The following is a 25,046-nucleotide window of genomic DNA, read 5'->3' as shown; positions in this document are numbered from 1 at the left end:
ATGTGTTCTCCATCTCTGGACGTTTACTGTGCCGACTGATGCTATCTATGACATCATTGTACGATGGAGTGACATGCATGGTGAGATCTTTATGACGATCCATTTATCTGTGACACCTCACTGTCACAAGCCTGTTCAGTCTATGGGCAGTGCTAAATGTTGTGCTGGAGACACTGAGTCATGAGCTCCCGTGTGATAAACGTGTGTATAAAGAGACTATAGATTACCTCTGAGGGAACAGTGTGTGTGTGCTGATGATTTACACCTATGTCACAACACAGTACCATAAGAAACTAAAGGACGACCAATAAGTTTCAGAGAAATTCAAGCTGAATTCCACACATAAAAGAAACCATTATTTGGAAAATTCTGTTCAAGAATGAAGGTGGAAAAAGAACTTGTTCATTTCTTAGATTTATTCCAGCCAATGTGCGATTTTTGAATAATTTATGTACATACATATTATCACAAGTCCTGCGTGTTATTTTTAACTTTATAACCCATCGTAGCTCTGTGGGTGGAATGATGGTGCTACAACAGCTACACATATTACCTATTATTACAAGTATTCATTTTTCCATAAAAAGATATTCCACATCATGAACTGATGTAGTTGATATCATGGCATTGTGAGTGAAGCATCAGGACTTTGTTGTAGGTGACTGGTCCTGTGATGGCGTGGAAGAAGACTGGAAGACGAAGAAGAATGGGATACTCCTTCCTGATAACATAAGAACTATGATAGTGGGTCCATCCAATTACGGCGACGCAGATGTTCTCATTTCACTACTAACACATCCAGATAGGGCTCGCTTTGAGCATGTAATGTAGTTTCAAAAACATGATTCAACCCAAGTACTAGCTACTGCAAAAGATACTGCAGGTTGTTGATGGTGTGACATACACGACATTCAGTCAAAGCAGTCAAGCAATCATATTACCCCACCAGAAATAGTAAAGCCAAGCACAGTTTTATTATTTGACAATGTTTCTGTGGAAAACCAGTTTTAATTTCTACGATATTTCTGTTTTGGTCGTCATACAGGTATTGATGAATTTTGTTCAGACATACTCAAGGATCCTGAAGAAATTGGTGAGGGATACTGCAAATCGCATTAAGCTTAAGCATTAAGTCAATTTGAATCTAAAGCCGGCCGATGTGGCCGAGCGGTTCCAGACGCTACTGGAACCACGCGACCGCTACGGTCGCAGGTTCCAATCCTGCCGCGGGCATGGATATGTGTGATGTCCTTAGGTTAGTTAGGTTTAAGTAGTTCTACGTTCTAGGGGACTGATGACCTCAGCAGTTACGTCCCATAGTGCTCAGAGCCATTTTAACCAATTTTTAATCTAAAGCATATTTACCAGGCACTTGTTGGAAGTGACATGTCACGCAATGATTTTGTAAAAATGTGTGCAGATTGCTAGAATCATACACAGTATGGATTTGTTGTTTTAAATAAATCAAGAAAACTGAATGACGGCAGGTGCAGACTCAACTTGCAGGAGTTTCTATGTAAATAGCTATTAAAAAGATAAATGGGCATGTCATTATACATCACACCATAGACAATTTTGCACGTATGTGAGACAATCAGCCCGAGAGTACAGACAGAGAAGGCGTCTGTAAATATATGGAAAATTTCAGTCTCTCGAACGTAAATGTAAGGACCTAGAGACTTATGTCCAGACCCCTGTAAGACCGATCAATGAATTAGAGGCTACGTCAAGGAACTGGAGACATACACCCGCACCATTCTGAGACAGAAGATATACAACTGAGCTAGAAAATCTGATGGAATTGAAAGGAAATTACATGACTTAACTATAAATGTTGAGCGAAATGTATTCCTCTGAATGTATTCCTTATAAATATATAGCAATATGTTTACTAAGCTTAAGGTCATCTCCGCACAGAAGGCCGCTCGAGAAAAGTTAGGACATTTGGACTGATAGCAGACACTGAAAGAAAGTTTAAACCAGTTACTGAATCTCTCGATGAACTCTTAGCGAAATTACACAATGACGACGATACTGTTCCAAGTTTCATTAGTCATCACAGCAATACTAGAATAGACAAATCATTCGGTGTCAATGACGAAAAACCATACATGTTGGACATGCAGCTTATAACTTTAAAAAAAATAACACAGTTAGGTGATATGGAATTCCCAAGGATACAAGGTCTGCTGAACTTCATTTTCCTAAAACCCTCAACAACAGTAAATTTTTTTCCCAAAGATCTGGAGATTTATAGTGAAATGCTACAACTGACAAGTGCACACAGGAATGCGCCGTGCGAAATACAGAGACATTATAAAACTTTTATAATTAGATGATCAGTATTGAAGGTATTCTCATCCGGCCTAAAAGAGTCAGGAATCAGCCTCAGTATATACGCTTCACTGACACCAATAATAGATCAACTATGGCTGCTCATGGCATAAGCTGCTGCGGGCAGCACATCTCATTCGAATGAGGTCGTCTCAGTAATTTCATAGGAAAAGGAGCGAGGTATAATCGAATGAGTATGGCGAGGGAACTACAAAAACCAACATACAAAACTTATCTCGTCAGCATGTTACGATTAAAGGTTTGGATGACTTATCGCAGGCGAAGCTTGTAGATATGGGGGAGCATTAACATGAGAATAATGTACTGAAACGTATTTTAAATGTTATTGCTACATACTCCAAAACTGCCTGGGCATTACCCGTTAAAACAAAAGCAGTGTCAAACGTCGCGTTTATGTATTTGAGCATTTGTTGTAGAGAAGAACGAATCGTTGCTCGGACAACTTCCAAACCGTAAAACAGCTATTTCAAGACCGTGGAATACACCATCCGCATGAAAACGAGTAACATGGAATGTCTGAACAGAACCATAAAAGGTTGAATACGGCTGCATTTTAATCTTGACAGCTCATACAAATACACTCCTGGAAATTGAAATAAGAACACCGTGAATTCATTGTCCCAGGAAGGGGAAACTTTATTGACACATTCCTGGGGTCAGATACATCACATGATCACACTGACAGAACCACAGGCACATAGACACAGGCAACGGAGCATGCACAATGTCGGCACTAGTACAGTGTATATCCACCTTTCGCAGCAATGCAGGCTGCTATTCTCCCATGGAGACGATCGTAGAGATGCTGGATGTAGTCCTGTGGAACGGCTTGCCATGCCATTTCCACCTGGCGCCTCAGTTGGACCAGCGTTCGTGCTGGACGTGCAGACCGCGTGAGACGACGCTTCATCCAGTCCCAAACATGCTCAATGGGGGACAGATCCGGAGATCTTGCTGGCCAGGGTAGTTGACTTACACCTTCTAGAGCACGTTGGGTGGCACGGGATACATGCGGACGTGCATTGTCCTGTTGGAACAGCACGTTCCCTTGCCGGTCTAGGAATGGTAGAACGATGGGTTCGATGACGGTTTGGATGTACCGTGCACTATTCAGTGTCCCCTCGACGATCACCAGTGGTGTACGGCCAGTGTAGGAGATCGCTCCCCACACCATGATGCCGGGTGTTGGCCCTGTGTGCCTCGGTCGTATGCAGTCCTGATTGTGGCGCTCACCTGCACGGCGCCAAACACGCATACGACCATCATTCGCACCAAGGCAGAAGCGACTCTCATCGCTGAAGACGACACGTCTCCATTCGTCCCTCCATTCACGCCTGTCGCGACACCACTGGAGGCGGGCTGCACGATGTTGGGGCGTGAGCGGAAGACGGCCTAACGGTGTGCGGGACCGTAGCCCAGCTTCATGGAGACGGTTGCGAATGGTCCTCGCCGATACCCCAGGAGCAACAGTGTCCCTAATTTGCTGGGAAGTGGCGGTGCGGTCCCCTACGGCACTGCGTAGGATCCTACGGTCTTGGCGTGCATCCGTGCGTCGCTGCGGTCCGGTCCCAGGTCGACGGGCACGTGCACCTTCCGCCTACCACTGGCGACAACATCGATGTACTGTGGAGACCTCACGCCCCACATGTTGAGCAATTCGGCGGTACGTCCACCCGGCCTCCCGAATGCCCACTATACGCCCTCGCTCAAAGTCCGTCAACTGCACATACGGTTCACGTCCACGCTGTCGCGGCATGCTACCAGTGTTAAAGACTGCGATGGAGCTCCGTATGCCACGGCAAACTGGCTGACACTGACGGCGGCGGTGCACAAATGCTGCGCAGCTAGCGCCATTCGACGGCCAACACCGCGGTTCCTGGTGTGTCCGCTGTGCCGTGCGTGTGATCATTGCTTCTACAGCCCTCTCGCAGTGTCCGGAGCAAGTATGGTGGGTCTGACGCACCGGTGTCAATGTGTTTTTTTTTCCATTTCCAGGAGTGTAGATTATCCCATAAATAACTGCACAGTGATCGAACCAGACTCAGCACAATAAAAACGAGATCAATCGATGTTATTGATAATGGATTGATGGATACTATATACTATTGTATTAAAGTGCTCAATCCATGTAAACAGAAATTTAATATGGGTAATCTGGTACGTATCTGAAAACACAAGATAGCATTTAAGAAGTCATACCTCCCAAACTGGTTGAGTGAGATATTCACATTTTCCAAAGTACAGAGAACAAATTCCAGAATTTACGTCTTAAAGGGTACCAATGCCACTGACATTACAGGATGCTTTCACACCGAGGAAATGCAGAATAGCTTATAATCACATTTATTCCTCATACGTCATCAGACGTCGAGGGAATATGACACTAGTTAAATGGCCTGATTTTCCCGCAACACAAACCTGCTGGATTGACGCTGATGATTTGCTACATATGGGGTACACAGAGTACAACCAGCACAATAGCATAACAGGTGTACATCTACATCTACATCTACATTTATACTCCGCAAGCCACCCAACGGTGTGTGGCGGAGGGCACTTTACGTGCCACTGTCATTATCTCCCTTTCCTGTTCCAGTCGCGTATGGTTCGCGGGAAGAACGACTGTCTGAAAGCCTCTGTGCGCGCTCTAATCTCTCTAATTTTACATTCGTGATCTCCTCGGGAGGTATAAGTAGGGGGAAGCAATATATTCGATACCTCATCCAGAAACGCACCCTCTCGAAACCTGGCGAGCAAGCTACACCGCGATGCAGAGCGCCTCTCTTGCAGAGTCTGCCACTTGAGTTTGTTAAACATCTCCGTAACGCTATCACGGTTACCAAATAACCCTGTGACGAAACGCGCCGCTCTTCTTTGGATCTTCTCTATCTCCTCCGTCAACCCGATCTGGTACGGATCCCACACTGATGAGCAATACTCAAGTATAGGTCGAACGAGTGTTTTGTAAGCCACCTCCTTTGTTGATGGACTACATTTTCTAAGGACTCTCCCAATGAATCTCAACCTGGTACCCGCCTTACCAACAATTAATTTTATATGATCATTCCACTTCAAATCGTTCCGCACGCATACTCCCAGATATTTTACAGAAGTAACTGCTACCAGTGTTTGTTCCGCTATCATATAATCATACAATAAAGGATCCTTCTTTCTATGTATTCGCAATACATTACATTTGTCTATGTTAAGGGTCAGTTGCCACTCCCTGCACCAAGTGCCTATCCGCTGCAGATCTTCCTGCATTTCGCTACAATTTTCTAATGCTGCAACTTCTCTGTATACTACAGCATCATCCGCGAAAAGCCGCATGGAACTTCCGACACTATCTACTAGGTCATTTATATATATTGTGAAAAGCAATGGTCCCATAACACTCCCCTGTGGCACGCCAGAGGTTACTTTAACGTCTGTAGATGTCTCTCCATTGAGAACAACATGCTGTGTTCTGTTTGCTAAAAACTCTTCAATCCAGCCACACAGCTGGTCTGATATTCCGTAGGCTCTTACTTTGTTTATCAGGCGACAGTGCGGAACTGTATCGAACGCCTTCCGGAAGTCAAGGAAAATGGCATCTACCTGGGAGCCTGTATCTAATATTTTCTGGGTCTCATGAACAAATAAAGCGAGTTGGGTTTCACACGATCGCTGTTTCCGGAATCCATGTTGATTCCTACATAGTAGATTCTGAGTTTCCAAAAACGACATGATACTCGAGCAAAAGACATGTTCTAAAATTCTACAACAGATCGACGTCAGAGAGATAGGTCTATAGTTTTGCGCATCTGCTCGACGACCCTTCTTGAAGACTGGGACTACCTGTGCTCTTTTCCAATCATTTGGAACCTTCCGTTCCTCTAGAGACTTGCGGTACACGGCTGTTAGAAGGGGGGCAAGTTCTTTCGCGTACTCTGTGTAGAATCGAATTGGTATCCCGTCAGGTCCAGTGGACTTTCCTCTGTTGAGTGATTCCAGTTGCTTTTCTATTCCTTGGACACTTATTTCAATGTCAGCCATTTTTTCGTTGGTGCGAGGATTTAGAGAAGGAACTGCAGTGCGGTCTTCCTCTGTGAAACAGCTTTGGAAAAAGGTGTTTAGTATTTCAGCTTTACGCTTGTCATCCTCTGTTTCAATGCCATCATCATCCCGGAGTGTCTGGACATGATGTTTCGAGCCACTTACTGATTTAACGTAAGACCAGAACTTCCTAGGATTTTCTGTCAAGTCGGTACCTAGTATTTTACTTTCGAATTCACTGAACGCTTCACGCATAGCCCTCCTTACGCTAACTTTGACATCGTTTAGCTTCTGTTTGTCTGAGAGGTTTTGGCTGCGTTTAAACTTGGAGTAAGCTCTCTTTGCTTTCGCAGTAGTTTCCTAACTTTGTTGTTGTACCACGGTGGGTTTTTCCCGTCCCTCACAGTTTTGCTCGGCACGTACCTGTCTAAAACGCATTTTACGATTGCCTTGAACTTTTTCCATAAACACTCAACATTGTCAGTGTCTGAACAGAAATTTTCGTTTTGATCTGTTAGGTAGTCTGAAATCTGCCTTCTATTACTCTTGCTAAACAGATAAACCTTCCTCCCTTTTTTTATATTCCTATTAACTTTCATATTCAGGGATGCTGCAACGGCCTTATGATCACTGATTCCCTGTTCTGCTCTTACAGAGTCGAAAAGTTCGGGTCTGTTTGTTATCAGTAGGTCCAAGATGTTATCTCCACGAGTCGGTTCTCTGTTTAATTGCTCGAGGTAATTTTCGGATAGTGCACTCAGTATAATGTCACTCGATGCTCTGTCCCTACCACCCGTCCTAAACATCTGAGTGTCCCAGTCTATATCTGGTAAATTGAAATCTCCACCTAAGACCATAACATGCTGAGAAAATTTATGTGAAATGTATTCCAAATTTTCTCTCAGTTGTTCTGCCACTAATGCTGCTGAGTCGGGGGGTCGGTAAAAGGAGCCAATTATTAACCTAGCTCGGTTGTTGAGTGTAACCTCCACCCATAATAATTCACAGGAACTATCCACTTCTACTTCACTACAGGATAAACTACTACTAACAGCGACGAACACTCCACCACCGGTTGCATGCAATCTATCCTTTCTAAACACCGTCTGTGCCTTTGTAAAAATTTCGGCAGAATTTATCTCTGGCTTCAGCCAGCTTTCTGTACCTATAACGATTTCAGCTTCGGTGCTTTCTATCAGCGCTTGAAGTTCCGGTACTTTACCAACGCAGCTTCGACAGTTTACAATTACAATACCGATTGCTGCTTGGTCCCCGCATGTCCTGACTTTGCCCCGCACCCGTTGAGGCTGTTGCCCTTTCTGCACTTGCCCGAGGCCATCTAACCTAAAAAACCGCCCAGCCCACGCCACACAACCCCTGCTACCCGTGTAGCCGCTTGTTGCGTGTAGTGGACTCCTGACCTATCCAGCGGAACCCGAAACCCCACCACCCTATGGCGCAAGTCGAGGAATCTGCAGCCCACATTGTCGCAGAACCGTCTCAGCCTCTGATTCAGACCCTCCACTCGGCTCTGTACCAAAGGTCCGCAGTCAGTCCTGTCGACGATGCTGCAGATGGTGAGCTCTGCTTTCATCCCGCTAGCGAGACTGGCAGTCTTCACCAAATCAGATAGCCGCCGGAAGCCAGAGAGGATTTCCTCCGATCCATAGCGACACACATCATTGGTGCCGACATGAGCGACCACCTGCAGATGGGTGCACCCTGTACCCTTCATGGCATCCGGAAGGACCCTTTCCACATCTGGAATGACTCCCCCCGGTATGCACACGGAGTGCACTTTGGTTTTCTTCCCCTCCCTTGCTGCCATATCCCTAAGGGGCCCCATTACGCGCCTCACGTTGGAGCTCCCAACTACCAGTAAGCCCACCCTCTGCGACTGCCCGGATCTTGCAGACTGAGGGGCATCCTCTGGAACAGGACAAGCAGCCATGTCAGGCTGAAGATCAGTATCAGCCTGAGACAGAGCCTGAAACCGGTTCGTCAGACAAACTGGAGAGGCCTTCCGTTCAGCCCTCCGGAATGTCTTTCGCCCCCTGCCACACCTTGAGACGACCTCCCACTCTACCACAGGTGAGGGATCAGCCTCAATGCGGGCAGTATCCCGGGCAACCACAGTCGTAGTCCGATCGGGGGATGCGTGGGACGAGCTGGCCGTCCCCGACAAACCCCCATCCGGACCCCCACAGTGATGCCCATTGGCAACAGCCTCAAGCTGTGTGACCGAAGCCAACACTGCCTGAAGCTGGGAGCGAAGGGATGCTAACTCAGCCTGCATCCGAACACAGCAGTTGCAGTCCCTATCCATGCTAAAAACTTGTGCAAAGAACGTCTGAACTAATCTACAGAGAGCTCAAACAAAACGACAAAATTGAAGCGGTTATTAAAATACAAGATTGCCTAGTAAATGCAGTAATGCTGCCACTTGTGCACTGCTGACACACTGCTCGGCGGCGGAAGGAGACTACGCGATTTAACACTATTCGAGTACTAAAACGTGATGCTACAACTCTCAAATACTATAATACGCCCGAAATTTATGTGGTAGAGCTAGGAGTATACGACTTGCTGCTGCAGCTGCTTATCCAACGGCGGCAGGGAGCACACTGACTGACCAACCGACACTGGCCGTTCAAAACGAAAACAGATGACAGACGACTACGCGAATTTACACTATTCAGGTACTAAAACGCGATGCTACAACTCTCAGATACTATAATACGCCCGAAATTTATGAATTAAACAATGCAAGTACCAAAAACACGCAAAGAAATTAAGAATTAAACTATGTAACAAATGAGTGAGCTAGGAGTATACGACTTGCTGCTGCAGCTGCTTATCCAACGGCGGCAGGGAGCACACTGACTGTGACCAACCGACACTGGCCGTTCAAAACGAAAACAGATGACAGACGACTACGCGAATTTACACTATTCAGGTACTAAAACGCGATGCTACAACTCTCAGATACTATAATACGCCCGAAATTTATGAATTAAACAATGCAAGTACCAAAAACACGCAAAGAAATTAAGAATTAAACTATGTAACAAATGAGTGAGCTAGGAGTATACGACTTGCTGCTGCAGCTGCTTATCCAACGGCGGCAGGGAGTAATAGGTGACGCTTATAGGAGGCGGTGGTATTCTAGACAAATTCCCATCAAATTGCACATGCCATGGTACAACTGCTGTGGACCTCGCACAGAGCTTCAAAAATGTCTGTCTCATGGTGGTATGGGGATTAACCTGCTTGACAAGGCGTGTTTAACACACGACAATGCGTATGCAAAGTATAAAGATTTCCCAGCACGTCACGCAGCCGATCGAATTTTAGCTGATAAAGCCAAGGCAATACGAACGAGATAGAATATTTGTGTAGGACAGCGCATTGCGGCATTTGTAGTTGATAAAATGCTTGGTAAAATTAAGTCGGCCTTAGGGATGATGAATTTCAAGCAAGTTATGAATGATGCAGGTCGTGCACTAAAGAAGACGAAGATAACGATGAAGAAGAAGACTAGGTGTTAAAGAAAGAAACTATATCCGGACAGCGATGTAGGCAACTAAAAGCGCCCTGAAGCATAAAGGACCCATTGAATCACCCAGGGCTGTCCCCAAAACATCAAGTGGAATTATTCCCTTCCTCATTCTACGCTAGCAGGTGTATCAGCGATGGCTTCACTAGCTGGCGGTGCCGCAGGTATTGCCAGAACAGACAAGAATGCTCATAACTCGCACGAGCAGCTAGATAAAGCAAGAAGACATAACGGCGTGATGGAGCAGCAGCTATCGGAAAAGGACCATACCTGAAACCGTTCAAGAAAGGATTAGATCTCTTCGTAAATAAAAAATGGCCTATTAGCTATTCTACCGCAGAGACCGCTTACAAATACAGATCTGCTCAAGTTTGTCAGAAAAATATTGCGAATTCCCAGATTCCATGGTGTTTCCATGCGGGATACGTTCCCAAAGACTATTTGTAAATCTGGAGAATGTGGGATTGTGAATTTAGATGTTTCTGGAGGACCAGGAACCTACTGGGTGGCGTAAGTTAAGAAAAATACAAATAACGTCTAATATTTCTACTCATTTGGAGACTTGCAGCAACCAGAAGAGTTATAACAATACTTCACCGACAGAAGATGAGTGGTCTACAAATTTCATTTCTACTGGGACTTTGATACTTACTTATGCGGACATCTGCGCATCATGTTCCTCCTAACGTTTACGAAGAAGCGTATATAGTAGGAGATGCACTAAGTATCCACGCGTCAGTCGAGGTTTTAGCCGAGGTTCAGATGGGTTTTCATATACTGTGCCTTTAAAAGAACGATCCTCAGAATTACGCGAAAATTACTTTCCACCGATTGATTTAAGCACTGGGGAGAGTAGTATTGTACTGATTGGACTAGAGACTTACAACAGCATTCCAAGTGTCACAGAGGCTAACAATAAACTCTATCTGGAAATTAAGAGTGGAAAAGGAATTGTGGAAACAGAACCTGATGCATACTACACTGACGATTTAAACCAAGTTTTAAAACAGCCCGTAGAAATAACTGCTCAATGTGCGAACGTCAATAAATCTAAGCTAAAAACAACGAGTTCAACGGTTGACTTTAACCAGCAAATGCTGGATGGTTCATTGACGAACCAGCAGATTGAACAGTGGAAGAGTACAAGAGATTTACTGCGTATATACCTTTAAAACTGCTTATATGATCCTCTGAGGACATGAGGCAAAATGTTCTGAACCAGACTGGAACTTATTCTGGTACTGAGTGCAACAGATAACAATTTATACATTCTAGAAGCTCAAAAGGAGGACGAGATCACCATCGATAAAGTAATATTGGAGGCGCCACACATCACAGTATTGGATGAGCAGTGCTTGAATGTTTTACAAACTCTTTTCCTTCATGGGAGGTTTTCGAGTTCTCAGTGTGACCGACTGCAAGTAGACAAATACAGTCTATTAAAACCTCCTCTCATCTGGAGACGCCCAGGTTTATCATACTTCCATTTCAGACCAATGGAAGAGGGAATATAGCAAATGATTCCATCAAGTTTGGTAATTGCAAGTTCACTAATGGCAGAGTCTACCTGAACTATGAATTTTAGAGGTATAATAATTTACACCTGCAGTGCGCTGAAAATGTATAGTCTAGCGTATGACATGTATGTGAGGTTACATGCTTCAAACTATGAAGGCGAAGGATGTCGACTCAGTCCACAGGAATTCAAAGAGCTTAGGCCAATCATCATAATAGACTGCTGAAAACAGAATGATACAATTAAATCTGGACCTACAAGTGTACGATTCGAACTTGAATCTTCAGAAAATTTCCCAGAACGCACTGCAGTGTGTGCTCTAGTTCAACATGAGCATGTGATTAACCACTACATGGCCACCGGTGTTGTGCAACGAGCTTTATGAATGAACAAATTTTGCTCCATCCGTACCCAGAGCATTCCACAATGGTATCTCAAGGTGTGAACATCGTTGCAGACGCTCAGGGTTTCTATGATGACGAACGTAGACAGTTCTATTTAAAGGTGCTGCTTACGAAGTGTACACAGAGGACGCCAGATTAATAGAGACACAGTTTTATTTTTGAGATACAGTTCATTTCTTGAGATACAGTTCAGTTCATGAAGTACATTTCAGTTCTTGAGATAGAATATGACTCAATATTTCAATCCAGAGATACTTTTAAGTTACACACTACAACAGTAATACTGGTTGAGAATATTTTTACAGTTTTTTTTCTCTAGCACTGGATGAGAATATTTACTATTTTTTATAAATCTAGGCTAAAATATAATGCTGACATTCTTTTTTATACTACAACTAAATTCCACACTCCCATTAGCGTAGGTGGACCGTGTACATTTAAAAACTAATCACTCTCGGATAGCTATCAGCAGGTGAAACTTACAAAAGCTGTTTTATTTACATGGCACACGTGGTGTATAGATCCATATATATTTATCTATACAGAACACATGCGCTATGTGTGAATAATTAATATACAAATTCTTTTTGTTTATGCTTTTGTTTACAATTGTTAAACTTTATTGCTTTTTTCCACACATGTTGTCTATATATATTTCCACACACGGTGTGTGTATATAAACATGTGTAGATGTTACATATAAATAAGTGAATCTTTACATTGAAACATTACCGTCTGCTTTGTGGTAATCATGGTAAAGGGACGCCATATGAAAGATTACCATCCTGTGGAAATTACTGGGGAGGAGATAAAACTATGCTTTTACCTGTTCTTTCATAAAACCCTCTGACAACATAACCCTCGCGGTTTTTGAGAATTTTCTTCTTTCTATACTGGTCCACAACCAGGAGGAAACCGACACCTGACATCGGCATTAATAAAAGAGCTAGTCATTGCAACTAGTCCTGAATGGAAATGGCGCAACAACTGGGGGAGGGATACGTGAGTGCATTACCTAGAGAACAGAGCGTGTCCTATTTTGCACTTACTAAGCAAGGTTCAAATGGTTCAAATGGCTCTGAGTACTATGGGACTTAACATCTGAGGTCATCAGTCCCCTAGAACATAGAACTACTTAAACCTAACTAACCTAAGGACATCACACACATCCATGCCCGAGGCAGGATTCGAACCTGCGACCGTAGCGGTCGCGCAGTTCCAGACTGTAGCGCCTAGAACCGCTCGGCCACACCGGCCGGCACTAAGCAAGGGGCTGAAGGATTCACACGCTGATGTGTGGGTCCCTTCGTTCTATATCTTTTTGTTATTTTTAAAACTCTGTTCCTTCTCTAAATGAATTCTCTTAAATTGGCTTCATTGTGATTTCAGGGTATGCTAAAAATTGATGATCATTCGTAACCTATTTATTTTAAACATAATTATTCAATTTTACAGCCCTTACAGTAATTATTCCAATTTACAGAGATTCCATTTCTTTTTACAACTTATAGTTTGGCTATCTTGTAAGCTAATCTTCGTGCACATTATTGTTTTATGGGTAAGACGGAACTGCGTTTGGCCAAATGTGTACCACCAAATTCTACCATTACTTTACACAGAAAACCCACTATATGAGAGAAGGATAACGGACAAACTGCACCCACGACCGACTGTGTCATGCAATAAATTGGAAGCGGAGCTGCCTCAGTTTGTATTCCCAAAGTGAGCGAGCAATAAACCGTGCTGCTTCTGGAGTGGTAACTACTGCACCGTTTCAACGTGACAGACACACACACACACACACGCACACACACACACACACACACACACACACACACACACACACACACCGTCTCTCTCACTTATTCTCTTCCTCTCACCCAGTCAGAGCCCCAACACTTCTCTCACTACAACTGAATATTGTGAGTACAGGAGACTTTCAGTTTCATAATCACAAATACCCCTTTTATCGTCGTAAAGCGATAGGCTGGTTTTAAGCTGCAGCACATAGTACACCCCGCGTCCTCTATATCGTTTACTAATCTGCTGTACCACATGTGGCAACTGTGGTGCAGTAACACGAACACCACTGTATAGGCACTGCAAACAGTCTCCAATAGAGAGGACTCTCTATGTGAAACGACGCACATCCTATAGGAGGGATGTTCCAGCGTTCGATACGCATATTTCTTTATCGCAGAACTAGAAACTCCACAGCCAGCGAACCATTCGCTTCGTCTTTCATAAGGCCGATAACAGTCTTGTTCTGTGGATCAGTACCATAAGGATTATTGGCCGTTTATGAGGACGTGTCCAATTGATTACCGTGGTACGTCATTACTTCAAGAAACTGATGGAGCTATCTGTGTCTGTATAAAGCAATTTAGGATCTGCAAAATGAGTTTTGGTAAACTCCTATGAAAGCAGTACTTGTAGAAATTTGATAGGACTAGTAAGCACATTACCACGTCAAACTCTACTGCAGTCTTCGCCATCTCCACAGCAACGAAGTTCTTATTGAATATGGTGACCCACTTAAAATTTGGTCTGGCAAGGCATTTTCTTAAGCGATAACGCCAACCCTATTCGGTTCTAATCAAAATTTCACGCTGTTCCCTCAAATTCTCCTTTTATGCCAAAAATTGAATTATTCATTAATTTGTAAAAGTCTTTCTCAAAGTCACACGTAGCGGAAGTTCTCTGCTTCATAGTCAGCCAGAGAACATCTTGAATGAGACAGTCTGCGTGTTTCTAACCAGCTTCATCTCGAAGCAAAGATTAAGATGATAAATAATGTGTCTCTGCTTGTTCCCCAGCATAATTATCAGTTGTGGGGTGAAGCCTCCTCGTGGAAGTGGTTACTCTGGACATAGCAGCAAACTGGCATGCGCATCATGAAAACTAATAGGGTATGTGAATTCTGCCTCCACCGCATACCCTAAATCAGAATCAGCCACCATACTCTTGATTTTTTTTTACATAAATCCCTCCATTCGTCTTCGGGCACCCATCGAAACTCACCAAACGGCATTGGTTGTAGCATGGCATACCTGTATAGGTTGTTTACGTCTAAGTGCATGATGTAACTCGAATCAAGCGATGCGTTGAATCTGTCACCCATCCATGTGGTATTTGCCTTGGCATGCCAACGGACGCATTGACAAAATCCTCCACAGATCCCTCGCTCAAAGAAAAGGAGCATGTCAGCATCAGTCAATAATTCAATACTGCACTTTTCATTTTCTTCAGCACTGCATCCAAAGACATCCCAGATGCCGTGTAATAAAAGGCGAGATCCCGATAACATATGGCCATGCATAGACTCTGGATTTCTCGAAAACGTCCACATGCAAGCACACGTCTGCGTCCATATAAAGACAAGTGTACTCTCCTAAAGTGATGATTTTGAACTTCCGACAGACATTCACGGCATGCTCACACTCTGCATCCATTATGGCATCAGCCATAAGGTTGTGGGAGAACACAGTTATGTCAGGTAGCCTTTTTTCGTTGAGTCTTGCCATTCTATCCAGATACTCATATGGGAAAACCCCTTGCTAGTCACAAGTTGAAATTTTCCTTGTTGGGAAATACAGCTCACGTGATATGCATTTCCTCGTGAGGTACCATTTCAACAGTTTTCTGGACTGGCGCCTGGATAAAATGTAGTGTGTCAGGAAAACCACAGAATCATCCCCCGACATAACAGGTTCGAATCCTGCTTCGAGCATGGATGTGTGTGATGTTCTTAGGTTAGTTAGGTTTAAGTAGTTCTACGTTCTAGGGGACTGATGACCTCAGAATTTAAGTCCCATAGTGCTCAGAGCCATTTGAACCATTTGAGCCATCAGTCCCATAGACTTATAACTACTTAAACCTAAATAACCTAAGGTCATCACACATATCCATACCCAAGGCAGGATTCGAAACTGCGACCATAGCAGACTGAAGAGCCTAGAACCGCTTGGCCACAGCAGCCAGCTATGTGTTTTTCTACAAAGGTAATACACAAGGCTGTAGGGTCACCTTCAAAATGGGTCCCTGGAGCCAGCAGGTATTCAAAGTCGGCGTACACTAGAAACATGCGTCGCTCCTGGTGGTGGGAACCTTTGGACTTTATGAATTTGTTTTCCACAGTAAACATGATAACATCTACCGGGTCCTTGGAAGTGCACTCTACTAGATGCGTTGCCAATAATTCTCTGAGAGAAAGGCAATGAGGCACCTAAGAAAATATGATTTCTACACCTGTGGTTACTCAGTTGACAGAACAGAAGTCAGGACACGCCTTGAAAGGTCTCTGTTCGATTCATTTCATGTTAATTTCTTAAATCTGTTGTCATTTACGGCATAAATTCCTCTTCTAAATTTACTGTGGCGTTTCTGACTATCTGGGAGGAGACTGAGCAGTGAAACGTGTTACTTTTACACATAAACAAGAACGACCTGTCACACTACTACATTTTAAAACACAGTTTATATGTAATTCATGTCACACAGACTCATACGGAACCTACATCCGCTTTCTTTTATATACTGTATATGTTAAGATACTGTCATCGCCCTTCACTTCTGTGTGAGAGGATGAATGAGCAAATATATTTCTAGTTGCATGCTTGAGGGTAGCAGACAAGCCTGTCTGCTGGAGAACAGTAGGACCAACGTCGGAACAGGTAGCTATGCTTTCTAAAAGCAAAGAGGTTTCTATCCTTAGTATGGTCCTGTCCGTCCCTTGTCATGTTGGTATAGGAAGCTGCCCCTCTGGCCACTTCCGTTTGTATTTGTGAGCCACCCTCAGGAAGGGACCAGTGCAGTCTGTCCGCGGAGAGCGTCTGAAGTGGTAAGATCTCCGGCTAAGCGCGTGTCTGCTAAGTCCGTAGGACAATGGATTTCTTAAGTTCAGCCTAACTGAAAATTTAATCACCTTTATTTCAGGTTTAGCTGTAAAATATCTAATGTTATCCTAAATTGCAGTGCAGTCTAATTCGCGTGTGAAGTTCAGAATATCTTCCGGTAGTTGCTTTGTCACTACTTTGTGAGTAAAGTGAAACCACGTGTTGATCAGTAACTCTAACTAAGATCATCAATCTTAAATGCGAATGTGCGTGAGATTATAACGTCTCGTCTTGACAATATTTTTCAGTATAACAACTTTTTTTTTAATGTTAAACCCACGTGGGGTGTACTTTGTGAGACCAGTACCACGTGCTTATACAGTTGTTTGACCCACGAGGTTAATAGTAAGACGATAGTAACCAGTTCGAGGTTTTTCTTTAGTAAATTGCGTTTCGATGTAATTTATTTTAATTATCAAAATTATTGTGGAGTTACACTCTTTGTGTAAACCAAGTTGGCCACGTGAAGCATGTGGTGTAAGCATCAAATAGCCCTCATCTATTCTTTTCGGGAAGATTTCACGGAGATTAGTATGAATTTAGTATACCAGTGTGTGGTAATTTCATGACGGACAGGATTGCGCTACGAACGTAACTTCTTTGGGTGAAAATTGAATCGTTTGGTTGTGGTTAATTTCCTCTTGCATATGGTTCAACGTTCTTCGTGTGTTATTTTATGAATGCAGTGTTGTATGCAGTCTCCCAATCTTGGCTCCATATTTGATGTGTTCCGTAAGATTACAAACTCACATTTTCACAGTCCTAAATAAGGCACCAGCTTAGTTATGACTCACGTTTAATATGCTGAAATTTCAATGATCAATATTAAAATAAATTTCCAAATACAAACTGATTTATTTCCTTTTATTTAAATTCTATTTATATACAGTGAAACAGTTGCCCAGTAATGCAAGGTTAACTTCCCCAGACAGCTCACAGCTTTTAACCCGCTTTTATTGGCTATCAGCACCGCTTTCATAGCAAATTAAAGCAACAAAGTTACAGCCTTTGATCGAAACATAATAATAATAGCCTTTCTACTCATTTTTCTCATCAGAAAATAAGAGCACGTTTACACGCAACTTACACTCACAGGCAGATTTTGAGAAATGGAGGGGGCCGACGACTATATGCTTGTCCTGCTCGTCTGCCTTGCTTTTCTCCTTCAGGCCATAAACATGAACCGATATTCCGGTATTCTGCACATCAAATTTAGGTATGTCCTGGGTCTTGACGGGGAATCCGATACCATCGAAGTTACAACACTGATGAATGTCAAGGCGTCTACCGTATTGAGACTGAAGATATTTCTCGTAATTTATATTTCTACCCTCTTGTCCTTCCTTCTAAGCACACTACTCAGCACCCTCATCTTCTTATCTTTTTACTGTTTATTCGTTCTCTGCATGGTTCTATAGATACAGTCACTTGGTTAATAATTTTTTTTTATTTGTCACCCTCCGTTGCCCTCCCCCCCCCCCCCTCCCGGTCCAACTTTAACCCCACGGTGATTTTGCAGGGAGTACAAGTATATTTATCTACTTAATTAATGTATAAGTCATATATGACTGCTAATTTGCGTCGCCTTCCTTTGCTGGTTTTCGTTTTTTTTTTCTCCATCCCCATACCTTCGATTCTTCTACCCTGTTCACCTGTTACCTTCCCTTTTTTTTAAAATTTGCCTGTCCTCATAACGGATCATTAAAATTTCATTTTAAGGAAATCGCCCATCTTCTTTAGTTATGCTGGTTAAAATTACAATATTTTTCTAAGCACTCAGTTCAATTTAATATACTACAGTCATTACAAATTTGTTACTAAACATTTTGGCCAGTTTGACTTTGTGTTGTACAGTTAATACTAGGCACTGTTTCACAGATGTACGTTGTTTACTTTCAACCAAAGGCTACATTGTACTACTTTTTTGTTAGGTTATAGTTTCACTTGTTAGCATATGTTGTGCTGTTTTCTCTTTAACATGGCACTATTAAGCCTGTTTCCCATGTAATGCTTGATCTGTAGTGTGTTATTGACGTTCGATGTGAATAAGCTTTCTGGTGGCCATTGCTCTTGGCAGTTATTGTACTGCTGACAATTTTATTGACCATGGATGGCCTGTAACAGCAACTTCTAGCCATTTACATCATTGTATAACATTCCTGCAACTGATCCCTGTAAGTACGATGTTCATAATCTTCCACTAACTTACGAAATTGTACAGTCTCAAACGTTTTGTATTTCCTCGTTGAGTCTAAGCTTGAAAATGGTCTATGACAGAGACTAGTCGCACTGTGCAAAGTAAGCAGCTGAAAGTTTTCACAATGAATTTCAACGATTATTTAGGAGCTAATTTTCCTCGCCTTTATGTGTACGCAAATAAAGAAAATTTTGATATGTGGCAGTACAAAAAAAATGTAAATTAAATGCGTATTCAAGTAACGAATGAAGAATACTATCCACACAATGAATTGGAACTCTCTAGTGGACTGTGGACCGGTCTGAAACGTCCTGGCAGATTAAAACTGTATGTGGGATTGTGGTTCGAAACTAGTATACCGACAGAGCTACCCAAGTGTGGACACCCAGCCGCCCTCACAGCTGTACTTCGGCCAGTACCCCATCTTATACCTACCAAACGGGCTCGTGAAAAACAAAAGTTCCATGTCTGAGGCCCTGTCCTACACATAGCTGTAATCTGCCAGTAAGTTTCAAGAAGTAGGTCTACCTCATTGAATCTGGAAGAAATTAGCTTTAGGCTATAACTTAATGAAACGAAGAGCCAGATTGATACTACTTATCAGATGACATCATGGAACAGTTAAGTTTGTGGTGAAGCTAACTCTGAAGACAGAAAGGAGAGGGAGGGATTTTAGAGGAGGACCAAGGCTTCACTGCAGTAAAAAGGGTCAAACGGTCGTTCGATGAAGATATGCAGAGACCTTTCAGATGTATAACCATGCCTGCCAACTTTCGGCTATGTCTCACAACTCCTTTTGGTAATGCGATTTATTTACGTCAGAATGAATTGGAAGTTAAACTTAGAAATTAATGATTATCATAATACTACGTCTACTTACATAAATGAAAGAATTTTGCAGTGGTGTTTTGAGTATTTATGTTTTTAGCCCTGTGCTCAAGTCATTGAAGGGTGGAGAACCACCCTACCAATATAGTTCACCGTATAATTTAACACTAATGCTGACACTTCTGATGTCTAACAAGCGGCTTAGCAGCTCCAAATGAGTTTGTGTATAAGTAACTATCAGGATGAAAAAATCCTCCTATCACAGCGCAAAAAAGTGGTGTAAGTCCTGTGCAGAGTAAGGGGTATGAAAGAATGGAACTAGCTTTTCCACTTATCTGGCAGCTTCAAAGACATTTAAAGCAAAATAACTTGTCATTTCGCGCTTGTTTACTTGTCAGTAATATAATGCATAGTATCATAAAAGGTAATATGATACATTATGCCATATCGTATAACATGAAACATGCCATTACGTTAACCAACACTATTATGAAAGTTTAGGATGAATGATCCCTACTCTGGGACTTTATAGATGTTTGACCACTCTCGGATGCTTTGTACTGTAGACGCATCCTACTCTCGAGCCACACATATATGTATGTCTATTTCCTTTTACACCTCTCACTATAAATGTAACAGTGGGTGCACCTGGGGGAAAAGTGGTCCCCTCGGCGAAAAAACCAGCCCTCTCCACCCAGGAATAAAGAGATGGTTCTAGCGTCGACCCCCCCCCCCTCCCCACCTCTAACAAATACACTCTCAGGAAATTTTATCCCCTTAAAAGAAGTTTTTAGCTATTATACGTGCGTGCTCTTCAGACATACGATATTATATATTGTTTACAACGCTTGGAGAATCTCCTGGATTTCGTGAACAAAATCGGGGACTTTTAGTCTATGAATTGCAAGATGTAGGAATGCAAACACTTAGCAGCTAAGAGAGTTCAGTGCGCTGGAGAAGTGCGAAAAACTCGTAAAAAAGCGCGAATGTGTCGAGATGTTTTGACTTGAATGCCTTTGAAGCTGCCAGATACGTTTTCGCTCATTCAATTCACGTCAGAACGAAGTTTACATGCTACATTTAGCTCTACCTTAAATCAATGTATCTCGATGACGGATAAAGATTACTAGAGATAAAAATTTCTTTTCTTTTGACTTCATGTATTTATCTACCTTCATGCAAAGTTTGAACCGAATCGTACCCTTGTTAAATATAGAAGTGGCCCGCTTGAAAAACCGCCCAGTAAAATGTGTTTCGTGCATGCATATTCCAAACAAGATTTTCTTCAAACTGTTAGAAGTGGTCTTAGACGCAGGCCACATATATCAGTGGACCAAATTTGAACAATCAATCTCGCTCCAGTCCGGTGTCTGTTTTTGCACGTAAAATCCGAATGAGGGTGATTGTTTTTGCGGGCAGAGTTCGAACGGTGTGCTTACAAATGGAACTATTAGCTGAGTGTTAATTTCAGCCCAGTTAAAATCTTTTGCAAAAGCAATTAATCGATTCGCAAATTTTGTCTGGGCACCATCTCCGGTTCGTCTTTCAAACCTTCCGCCGCTGGTCCGGTCTAAGCAAAAGTGGTGTTACATTACTCCGTTGGTCACTTTAAAATGTGTAGCACTATAAATAGGACACGTAAAACTCATTATCAGTTCCTTTCATAACCATCGACTGACTGATAGCTAATTATGTATTTCCAATGACTTTACAATGCAGTGGCACGTCTCATACTGTGTAGGAGTCATCTACGGCAAAATACCCTAAAGTAGTGTCCTGTAAATGCTGCCACATGTATTTTGTGCACACGAGCTTTCTGCAGTAAGTCCAAAAACCATGCAGCCGTGCACAGGCCGATCAAAGGCGCACTAATTTCATGTGAAGAGTTTTTAAATTGTTATCTGTCTGAGGCATGCAGGTTAGTCAAAAGTAAATCCGTTATTTACAGAATCAAATGGTGAATCAACGGGAAATGGCAAGGTTAATAATTATGGCAACTGTAGGCACAAGTAACTACTACTAATCAGTCTTTGATCAATGGCAAAGCTTATCTAGTATGCTGTACTGTTCTCCAGGATGTGTGGGGTGATGCCATCAAGCTTTGCCTTTCGGCAAAAGAAACTGAAATAAGATTATAAGCCGCCTGCCTATAAAGACCATTTGAACAGCTGGTAGAATTTGGAAACCTTATGTCACTACATGTACTTATCAGGCATTCCGATGATATTAAATGAACAAAAGATCTCCATGAAAACCGAGGTAAGTCCAAAATGTAGTTTCAGAGAGATTGCATCTTATGACATAAGAAACAGGTTTCGATTATAACTCAGTAGCCCACTTAGAAGGTAGCAGAGAGAGTTGTGTGTCATGCCACTGTATTCTCCTTTGGCGAAATATTAAAAGCTGTTAAAAAACAAATGTCACTGAGACGAAAAAGAACTGTAGTTACTTCCATATCTTGACGCATGAAACACTTTCGAATATTAATCATACGTCACAATACGTGCCTCTTTGTGTCAGTCATTTACAAAAAAAGAACTTCGTTTCTGTGTCTGCAACCGTTTATGAAAGATGACCCTTGTTACAACCATAGGATTGCCGACGAGTATGGACGGAACTGGGTGCATAGCACACGACCTGTCCGCCCGACATACCAACCATTATCTCGAGAATAGATACAGATATCACTCTGCTGTCATATTTAAATACAGGGTGAACATTGATAAAACCGACAAACTGCAAGGACGGATTCCTGACTGTAAATGGACGAAAAAAGGTCATATGAACTAATGTCCGGAAATGCATTGTTGCCACTGCAGATGGCGCTGACGAATGAAAGTTCCTCTGACCACGTTCCATGTGTTCCTTGTGTGTTTTAGGATGTGTGCACGATTATGTGTGTCCTGCATGACAGCAGCTACTAGCCCTATCATCTGAAACGAATGCAAGGATTATCAGCAGCGTATTTCCCTTGCGGGAAGAATTTTATGGATGGTTTTTTCACCAGACCGCCACAACAAGGGAAAGATTGAGGTAATCCATGATGCGGCAAGTGAACTAATGCGTTGCATCCCATGGAGGCTATTTTCAATATCTGTTGCAACGTGGATGCGATGTAGCTCTTTACTCTGTTCTGGAATGGTTTGTTGTTGTTGTACGCATACTTTCTTTTTCCGGACACATGTTCAAAAGACCCTTTTTAGCTTCATTTCCACTCAGGCATCCATCCCTGCAGTTTGTAGAATTTATTCGTGTTCAACCTATATAATTTCGAAATGTGCAGTGATGTAATTATGACGAATAAAGCACTCCGTCTTCAGGCCACAAGTGGCCCATCGGGACCATCCGACCTCCGTGTCATCCTCAGTTGAGGATGCGGATAGGAGGGGCGTGTGGTCAGCACACCGCTCTCCCGGTCGTTATGATGGTTTTCTTTGACCGGAGCTGCTACTATTCGGTCGGGTAGCTCCTCAATTGGCATCACGAGGCTAAGTGTACCCTGAAAAATGGCAACAGCACATGGCGGCCGGGATGGTGACCCATCCAAGTTCCGGCCACGCCCGACAGCGCTTAACTTCGGCGATCTCACGGGAACCGGTGTATCCACTGCGGCAAGGCCGTTGCCAATTGTGACCAATAACAGAAAGGAATTCATTTCTTTATCGAGCGGAAATATCAGGCTGTAAGTTATCGAAGAGCACAATTTTTAATGAACAGTTGTATTAGTATCTCGCGATACATATTACATAGGAACCTACACTCCACTGCAGCTCTACATCGAGAATATGCTTAGCAGCTGTCGCCACATATGCAGTGTTTCCGGGCTAGAGGTATACAAAAATATTCCTTTATCCTGTACTTTAGTACCTATTAAGTTTTATAACTTAATTTTTTTTCCAATATTCTAAACAGGAGCCAAACATTTTAATGCTTGTGGATACAGTTCAATGTGGACATCGTTTGTAGCTTGACAATAGAATGAGTACTCCACTTCTCGTAACATATTCATAAACATGACAGGTGTTATGGAGTTACTGCAGAGTAGATCCGTTGTCTCAAGTCAAACCAGATCTCTAACCCTTGTTCTGCAAACAATGTCCTTGATAAACACCCATACACTATAATCCAGAAGAGTCAGATTAGGAGACCAAAGCGGCCATGCAACGGGACCCCTCTTCTGATTCAGTACACAGGAAACGTCTCACGGAGAGAGGGGTAACACACAATCGTAGTGGAGTGATGCACTATCCTGTTGGAAAACGATGTTGAGAGGCATATGTGTAACTGCAAAGTTCGCCAACATCTCGTGATAGATGTGTCCCATCGCTGGCGCTCGTGTGTCATGCGACTCAGTGCTGTTCATGAAATGTTGAAGATCACTTCACTTGGGAAATGTTTCTGTCGATCACCCAATAACTTAAAATGTCGAGTTCTTTCGTTCCAGAGATTTTATTACTGTATATCTGTAACCCAGACTCCCCGTATGTCACAGTCAGCATGTTCTGTGATGGATGGCGCGGAACCTGCGGTGCAGATCGTGATAATGCCAGCAATTCGACCAGGCAAATCGTGACATGGCGCTTGTCGCGAGGAGTTACAGAGCGTTTTCTGCACCGAAGTTCTGTCACTGCTGTTACCAGTTCTTTGCTGTGACCGTTAGTGGACACCAGCTTTTTAAGTGTTGCGCAGTACGAGGCAGCACAGTTTCAACTGACAGAACCATTTTCGTGTATTTTGGACTTAGGCGAATTTTCGAGTGTGTTTGAGGGCAAAAATTTTCTGGCGTATTTGCACCCATTTCTATTTTCTCAGATATTCTTATGTCTTTCAGACACAGCCGAATTTACTGCTGATTTTGATGACAGAAAGCTTTGCGTGAGTTTTGAACTTTGGACGACTATAACTGTTTTTTGTTTCAGTTGTCTGTCTATTTGTATTTCATTCGGCTACATACCTAAAGGACTTGTACTTAGTTAATAACATTTCTTATCATTGATTTTTGTTTATTGATTTAATAGAACAGGGTATTCAATTTAAGATGACTTTTGAATTGTTGAATTCTTTTCACTTTTTATTGCCAGAAATTAATTAATTTCTCAAATCATATCTGAGATATCATCTGGTGTGTAAAAGTGTGTAATATGTCAATCAGACATAGAACATTGACAAGGCTGCGTCAAACAGGTTAATAAGTTTAAAAATACGTGTAAATGGCCCAGCTTCTTAATTATACGAGGTGCGACAATAAAGTAATGAGACT

The 25,046-nt window shown here is 42.7% G+C and overlaps 1 pseudogene; it reads right to left on the bottom strand.

Annotated features, from left to right (window-relative positions):
• Positions 1-23,293: 23,293 nt before the first annotated feature.
• LOC126102336 (5S ribosomal RNA) lies at positions 23,294-23,411 on the bottom strand (annotated as a pseudogene).
• Positions 23,412-25,046: the final 1,635 nt, after the last annotated feature.

Source organism: Schistocerca cancellata, chromosome 9 (assembly GCF_023864275.1).
Source record: "Schistocerca cancellata isolate TAMUIC-IGC-003103 chromosome 9, iqSchCanc2.1, whole genome shotgun sequence".
NCBI lineage: Eukaryota > Metazoa > Arthropoda > Insecta > Orthoptera > Acrididae > Schistocerca > Schistocerca cancellata.
Note: the sequence above shows the minus strand (reverse complement) of the source record. Positions and strands in the feature narration are given on the sequence as shown.